The sequence below is a fragment of the Phyllobates terribilis genome, unplaced genomic scaffold (genome assembly GCF_046119375.1).
Source record: "Phyllobates terribilis strain yellow unplaced genomic scaffold, ASM4611937v1 Scaffold_2__4_contigs__length_985480577, whole genome shotgun sequence".
NCBI lineage: Eukaryota > Metazoa > Chordata > Amphibia > Anura > Dendrobatidae > Phyllobates > Phyllobates terribilis.
The window spans coordinates 3,728,501-3,737,148 of NW_027362762.1; positions in this window are offsets into that span (position 1 = coordinate 3,728,501).

An 8,648-nucleotide genomic window follows, 5' to 3' on the forward strand; every position below is an offset into this window, starting at 1 on the left:
GCAGAATCCATTGTCAGCAGATTATTGTATTGCATGTCACGTGCCCCGTCCAGGAGGCCCACCCCTCGCTACTACCCAAGCCACTCCTAGTGCCCCATCCTCATCTGTTATACCTATGTCCGCCTAAAGTTCCAACCCATCCTGCAGCGGCCATGTTGCTACACCCATTGCATCACCTCCGGCCTCTGACCAGATGTGGCGGCCATCTTGGTGCACCCCTCCTGTAGTGTGCTTCCTTCTGGTGGCGGCCATCTTGGCACACCGGGAATGCAAGTGTGGCACCCCAGGGGTCTGGTTTCCACAGTAATAGCAATATTATGTCTGAGAGCAGGTGGGAGGTCTCTTGGTCAGGAATCCAATGCATGCCACACCTCCTGCCCAGTCCTGGGAGGGGAAGAACTTCCCCTATACAAAACTGGGGCTGAGGCAGGGTGAGAGGAAAAAAAAAGAGTAGAGAGAGAAGAGGAGAAGCAGCTATAGGAAAGAGAGATCAGGAGCTCTGGGGAAGTCGTGCTAAAAGGAATCAGGGGCTGCCAGCTGTAGAGCTTGCCCTGATTGAAGAGTTACCACCGGACCCGGAGTCCGAGGCTGTGGGGACTAATCCTTACCCAGCAGCAGAAACCGACCGGCAGGGGATTTCAGGTCCTCTGGCCAAGAAACCCGAAGGCACGGTCACACGCGTGGGACCAGCACCGCCGTCGTGGAGCGGAAGCCACTAGAAGGCCCCGAGTCACCGGCCATACGGGTGAGCACCACACGGTACACTCAGGGACGTGGGCTACTTTTACCCGCCTCTAGCAAGGTAGCCAGAAGAGTACAATTAGTTGGGGAGGCCTACAACTCCGCCTGGCCAGGGGAAATCCCATCTGCTCAAAGACTGACCAGGCCCCGATCGCTAGCCAGTACTCCGGGAGGGTCTATCTTTATCACCAGTAAAGACCCTGAACTACACCGCATCGTCTCTGAGTGGTTCCTGCTACCCCCATCATCCACGTCGGCTGCCCTGAGGCCATACCCCTCCCGTTGGGGGTTATACCATCTACGCTGCACAATCGTACCACCGGCCTCAGCGGTCTGCCCTGCAGCGGCAGCTCCATAGCTGCATTCAACGGGTGGCGTAGTCGTCCAACATCTACTGCTAATACTCAGCCACACAGTTTGACTCCCTGGGCACGGACCGGGTCACCGCCACGAGACTACTACCCCCAAAAGGCCCGGCTCCGGGTAGTCCCCGCGTGCGCAACGCTACACCAAGTAGTCCCAGGGGCGCGTCATCTTTTGGCGTAGTCGGCAGGATTTCGTGCCCGCAACCACCGGGTACTGCGTGCCTGAAAAAGACTGTTCAAACTTACCAGTGGTGAAGATTCCCGCCATCCGGCGCCATCTTCTACCTTCTTCCCGCCATCCGCGAAGTTTTCCCGCCATCCGGCGCCATCTTCTGCCTTTTTCCCGCCATCCGTGGAGTTTTCCCGCCGTTGGACGCCATCTTGAAGACGCCACGCGGGAAGAAGAGGGGCGTGGACTCTGAAAGCGCGCGAGAACTGAAGCCCCGCCTCACGTCGGGACGTTGCGTAAGGTCCTGGAAGGAGCCCAGCAGACGCCGACGTCACAGGAGCGCGACGGAAGGTCCTCAACCCTGTCGATCCACTGCGGAGCCGTGGCCTACGGAAGAGGATCATCGCAAGGTAGGCCACGGTCCACTAGGGGGGGAGAAAGATGTCGGATACGGAGGAGAGCTTCACTGCCTCAACCCCCGCCAGCGCCACCGCTGCTGCAGTCATGCCTTTCACCATGCCCTATATCCCGGGAGCAGCCTGGCTACCCCAGTACTCAGGGGAGTCACATACCCTGAATGACTTTAAAGAAAAGCTGGATAGCCTCTTCCAGGTGTACCCCCTCACAGAAGAGCAAAAAGTGAGCATCCTGGTGGCCCAACTAACCGGGGCAGCCCAAAGGGAGGTAAAGTCCTGGCCACCTGGGAGGAGGACTGTCGCAGGGATACTAACCCGGCTGAGGGACACCTTTGATACCCGCACCTCAGCCGAGATTAAGCTTAGATTCTATGGGTGCAAGCAGCGAGCACATGAGAGTATAAGGGACTATGCACTAAACCTACAAGAGGCCCTGAGAGCCATTAAGCAGACCGACCCTGACAGCGTGGGAAACGAGGACAGGCTGTTGACCGAGCAATTTATAGAGGGACTATATTGCAATGTCCACCGAACCCAGTTGCGGGCCATAGCCTTACAGGATCCTCATCTGGACTTTGCACAGTTCAAGGACAGAGCCGTCCGGGTGCTCCGAGAACCGACACCGGGTGGCGTTGTGACCCACAGGCGCCCAGCTATCACTTACCACCAGGAGGCGGCGCCCTTGTCGGCAGGGCCTGTGGGGGCTGATGCGCAGGCTTTGAACAATGACCCGGCTCCGGACCTGCACCATCAGGTCCAAGAGCTAGCTAAAAGCGTTGCTGCGCTAACCCGAACTGTGCAGTCTTTACAGGTTTCCACTCCAGGGAAGATCCAGCTGGCATCCGGACCGGAGGACATCCCGTGGCGTCGACCAAGGAGGACCCCACCGGCCAGAGGAAGACCCAGCGACCGGTACAACGAGGACGGACAACCTATCTGCCGCCGCTGCAATCAACCCGGACATATGGCAAGGTACTGTCCTTTAAACTGGCACAACCTGGGGTAGAGGGCCAACCCCCAGGAAAAAGATCACCAGGCCCATCGAACTGGCGCGACAAATATGTGGGAGGACGTCCAGTCTTGCCTGTGGTACTGGATGGCATCCCTATGAGTGCCCTACTGGACACCGGGTCACAGGTCACCACCATCCCGTACGTGCTCTTCAAGCAGTACTGGAATGACTCGGATATAACCCGCTATCCAGACGACGACTTGAGTATCATCGCCAGTAATGGTCAGCCCGTGCCACAGATCGGATTTAAAGAAATGACCATTAAAATCGGTAGAGTCGAACTGGCAGCACAGGGACTGATCATTGTAGACATTGACAAGCGCGAGAGTCACCCAAAGATAACTCTAGGAACTAATGTGATTGAAAATTGTCTTGCAGAGGTGATTTTCATTTTACAGCAGGTTGCCAAGAACGCCAGCTCCGGCCAGCAGCGAGTGCTCCAGAAAGAGATCCGGGCACTGATGCGACGGCAACAGGTGGAACTCTCCGGTGGTGAGATTGGTAGCGTAAGAATGTGTGACCCTTTCCCTATTGCCATGCCCCCGAAAAGTGAAATGATGATTTGGTGCCGGGCAGCTATTGGTCTGAGAGGTAGAGATTACCAGGCCATGGTAGAACCAGTCTACTCAGACAGTAGGCCCACCATTTTGACAGCACGGGGGGTAGTTGATGTACGCCATGGGAGGGTGCCCGTTCGTATAATAAATATCGGGAAAAGGGAAGTATACCTGCCCCGGTATGCTACGCTAGCCAAATTATATACTATCAACCAAAATTCTATACAGTCTGTGGAACCCTTGCCTCCATCTCACCCGGAGGAAGGTAACGGCTCTATGAAAATAATGGAGGATTGGTGTCAGCAACTACATTTGGGTACTGACTCCACTCCCTCCCACCAGAAACAGGGAGTCTACCGGGTGGTTCGAGAGTACGAGAGAGTGTTTAGTAAACACCCGTTAGACTTCGGGCGAGTCAAGGGGGTAGAACACCACATCCCCACGGGAGACCATCCTCCCATAAAAGAGAGGTATCGACCCGTACCCCCTGCACACTACCAACACGCCAAGGGGATGCTTAGAGACATGAAGGAGGCTGGGGTAATCAGGGATAGCTGTAGCCCCTGGGCAGCTCCACTAGTCTTGGTCAAAAAGAAAGACAACACCATGAGAATGTGTGTAGATTACCGGAAAATTAACCGTATCACACACAAAGATGCGTACCCCTTACCAAGAATAGAGGAGTCTTTGGCTGCTTTAAAATCTGCTAACTTCTTCTCCACCTTGGATCTCACTAGCGGGTATTGGCAGGTTCCTGTAGCAGAGGCGGACCGGGAGAAGACCGCATTCACCACCCCGATGGGACTTAGCGAGTTTACCTGCATGCCGTTCGGACTCTGCAACGCACCAGGAACCTTCCAGCGATTGATGGAATGCTGTCTGGGACACCGAAACTTTGAGACGGTCCTGTTATACCTGGACGATGTCATCGTCTATTCCAAGACCTACGAGGACCACCTGAAACACCTGGCGGAAGTGTTCGAGGCTCTGGCAAGTTACGGCCTAAAGGTGAAACCCTCCAAGTGTCACCTCCTGAAGCCAAAGGTGCAGTACCTGGGACACGTGGTGAGTGCTGACGGAGTGGCTCCCGACCCTGATAAGATCACCGCAATTAAGGAATGGCCAAGCCCCTCCAGCGTAAAGGAAGTGAGGCAGTTCCTCGGGTTGGTAGGCTACTACCGAAAGTTCATTCCCGGTTTCACCAAAAAGGCAGCTCCTATGCAGGACCTCCAGATAGGCCAGTCCAGGAAGGCCAAGAACCAGAAGCCACCCTTCAGATGGGAGAAGCTGGAAGAAGAGTCCTTCCGCCAGCTGAAGATGGCCCTCACGGGGGATGAAATCCTGGCGTACCCTGATTATAGCCAGCCCTTTATCCTCTACACCGACGCCAGTAACATCGGGCTAGGAGCCGTAATGTCCCAGATCCAGCAGGGGAGGGAACGGGTAATTGCTTACGCCAGCCGGAAACTGCGACCCACCGAAAGAAACCCTGAGAATTACAGCTCATTTAAGCTAGAGTTCCTGGCAGTGGTGTGGGCAGTCACCGAACGCTTTAAGCACTACCTCGCTGCTTCCCGGTTCACCGTGTACACGGATAACAACCCGTTGACACACCTGGACACTGCAAGACTCGGTGCCCTAGAGCAGAGATGGATGGCCCGCTTGTCCAACTATGAGTCTACAATCAAATACCGGGCAGGACGCTCCAATACCAACGCGGACGCCCTGTCCAGGATGCCGAACCTACCGGACGTAGGGGAAGATTCAGAGGAACTGGAAGAAGTTGAACTCCCCGCGTTCCACCGTCATGGGACTATCCAGTATTCCCACCGTGTAAGGGGTAAGCAATCCGCTACGTTCAACCCATTACCTCATTACAACTGGGCGGAGACGCAAGACAGTGACCTGCCGTCCGACTGGTAAAGGAGATGCTGACTCGGCCAGATGCACGCCTTGACCCAGACGCTCCGGAGGAAGCCAAGCAACTGTGGGCTGAGAAGAGTCGACTGTTCCTTTACAAGGGGAAGTTGTGCCGCAGAATGGTTAACTCCCGGACGCATGAACTAATCTGGCAAGTAGTGGTGCCAAGAAGAGACGCAGCTATGGTGATGGAGGCATACCACGACGGAGCTGGGCACTTCGGATGGAAGAAGCTGGAGTTCCTGCTGCGCGGGCGGTTCCATTGGATAGGCATGAGAGGAACCATCGAGAGGTGGTGCAGAGACTGTGGCCCATGCAACCTAAGAAGGAGGGACCGTGCCAGCCAGAAGACTCCCCTGCAGTCCATCATCACCAGACAGCCGTTGGAACTGGTAGCCTTGGACCATGTAAAACTGACCCCAAGCAGAAGTGGCTACGTCTACGCGTTAACCATCGTGGATCACTACTCCCGGTTCTTGGTTGTCGTCCCCGTCAAGGACTTAATGGCTCAAACAGCAGCTAGAGCCTTCCAGCAGCACTTCTGCCGTCCGCACGGATACCCGGAGCAGGTGCTGACGGACCAGGGGCCTGCCTTTGAAGCGGAAGTCTTCCAGGAGTTCTGCACCCTGTATGGCTGCCGGAAGATTAGAACAACACTCTATCACCCGCAAACTAATGGACTTTGTGAGAAAATGAACCAGGTGGTGATAGATCTTCTGAAAACATTGCCCCTGGAAGAACGTAGTCTGTGGCCTGAAAAGCTGCCCGACCTGGTGGACCTATACAACCACATCCCTGTAGGTTCCACCAACTGTACCCCGGCTTACCTAATGAGGGCAAGACCTGGTAAGCTTCCTGTTGATCTGGAGATGGGAGTCCTGACACCCGAGGACACTTCACCAGAAGCAGACTGGGACACAGAGAGGCAGCAGCAGTACCGGAAAGTACAGGAGAGCGTGGAGCGAAGTCTCTGTCAAGCTAGGGAAAGACAAGAGAAAACTTACAACCAGTATGCTCCCGCTGTTCCCCTGGTGCCCGGAGAGCAGGTCTTGAAGAGGAAAAGACGGCTCCACAAGTTGGACGACCAGTGGGAGAAGGACCCGTACACCGTACTGCCCTCAAGCCACGACAACCCAAAGATCTGTACAATCAGTAAAGACGGAGGGGAAACCACAGCCATTGTATCCCGGGATCACCTGAAGAAGTGTCCTGAACAGCTACGGAACCCTGAAGAGGAACAAGAAGACCCTCGACCCGTAGAGGAAAGGGAAGATATGGTTAGTACTGTGCTCGGAGACTTCCCTCGGTCTTGGACTCAAGTCAATGGTGCTGTTGTGGTACCCGTCCTCACGTTCCTCCAACCAGCATCCCAAGTGCCTACGGAGACACAGGTAGAGCTGTAAGAACAGCCGGTCCAGGAGGCAGAAGACCCCACACAAGCAGACCAGGAGAATCAACCCTCTGCTTATAGTGAGCCTGCCATACCCCTAGTGAGCCAAAGAGTCCGTAGACGGCTGCCCAGTTTACCCTTGACAGCTCCTATACCCTGTAGCTCAGGACCAGTCAGCCAGCTCCGTAGGTCCACTAGGGTCACTAGAGGCCAGTTGCCCATACGGTGGAGGATCTAAATATTCAAGCTATTTTATTAATGTTTACCTGTTTATTGTTGCTTGTGTATAATTATGTGTTTCTAGTTATTTGTAGGAGTCTTTGGTGGATTTACCGGGAATCCTTTGTGCATATAGTTGGAGCGTAACCCAGGACGGACTAAAAGACTGATAAGGACTCGGGGCAGGACAGACCCCTACCTGGTTACGTCTCCCTGTTTTGGTGAAATGGACACCTTTGTTTTCCTCAAAAGTTACACCCGGTTGCGGACACGCCGTGACCACCTTATGTGTTGTTTCTACCAGAACGTTATTGTTTATACCTTGTTATGTTTACAAAAGTATGTTTAGTCCCGGAGTACTAAATTTCACTAGGGGGGAATGTGGCACCCCAGGGGTCTGGTTTCCACAGTAATAGCAATATTATGTCTGAGAGCAGGTGGGAGGTCTCTTGGTCAGGAATCCTATGCATGCCACACCTCCTGCCCAGTCCTGGGAGGGGAAGAACTTCCCCTATATAAAACTGGGGCTGAGGCAGGGTGAGAGGAAAAAAAAAGAGTAGAGAGAGAAGAGGAGAAACAGCTATAGGAAAGAGAGATCAGGAGCTCTGGGGAAGTCGTGCTAAAAGGAATCAGGGGCTGGCAGCTGTAGAGCTCGCCCTGATTGAAGAGTTACCACTGGACCCGGAGTCCGAGGCTGTGGGGACTAATCCTTACCCAGCAGCAGAAACCGACCGGCAGGGGATTTCAGGTCCTCTGGCCAAGAAACCCGAAGGCACGGTCACATGCGTGGGACCAGCACCGCCGTCGTGGAGCGGAAGCCACTAGAAGGCCCCGAGTCACCGGCCATACTGGTGAGCACCACACGGTACACTCAGGGACGTGGGCTACTTTTACCCGCCTCTAGCAAGGTAGCCAGAAGAGTACAATTAGTTGGGGAGGCCTACAACTCCGCCTGGCCAGGGGAAATCCCATCTGCTCAAAGACTGACCAGGCCCCGATCGCTAGCCAGTACTCCGGGAGGGTCTATCTTTATCACCAGTAAAGACCCTGAACTACACCGCATCGTCTCTGAGTGGTTCCTGCTACCCCCATCATCCACGTCGGCTGCCCTGAGGCCATACCCCTCCCGTTGGGGGTTATACCATCTACGCTGCACAATCGTACCACCGGCCTCAGCGGTCTGCCCTGCAGCGGCAGCTCCATAGCTGCATTCAACGGGTGGCGTAGTCGTCCAACATCTACTGCTAATACTCAGCCACACAGTTTGACTCCCTGGGCACGGACCGGGTCACCGCCACGAGACTACTACCCCCAACAGGCCCGGCTCCGGGTAGTCCCCGCGTGCGCAACGCTACACCAAGTAGTCCCAGGGGCGCGTCACAAGCAGCAATATACACTACACCCGGAATGTGTATGAGGAAGATCATCATGATCAGAGTGTGACAGAGCATTAGACGCCAATATGTATGAGAGTGGGGTTGATATCTGTCAAGCCCTTAAAATATGGGCTCAGGATAAGTTGGCTGATCAATCCACTACACTCAACAGCACATATTTATGTCCACTTTGACATCAGGGCTAAAATATGGTGATGTAAACTAATTCTCTAGATGGTCATATATTCTTCAATTCCTAATAGATGCACATACACGTTGTCTGGTTTACAGTAATTGATTTAGCAAACTTTTTTTTTTAGCATTCCACTACACAAAGACTGTCAGTTTCTGTTTGCATTTACATATCAGGGCAGGCAATTGACTTGGACGGTGATGCCGCAGGGTGCGCAGAATAGCCCTAATCAGTTTGCAAAGAACATGTCTAGCTGTCTCCTGCCGTGGCAGCTGGACAACTCTGAGGTA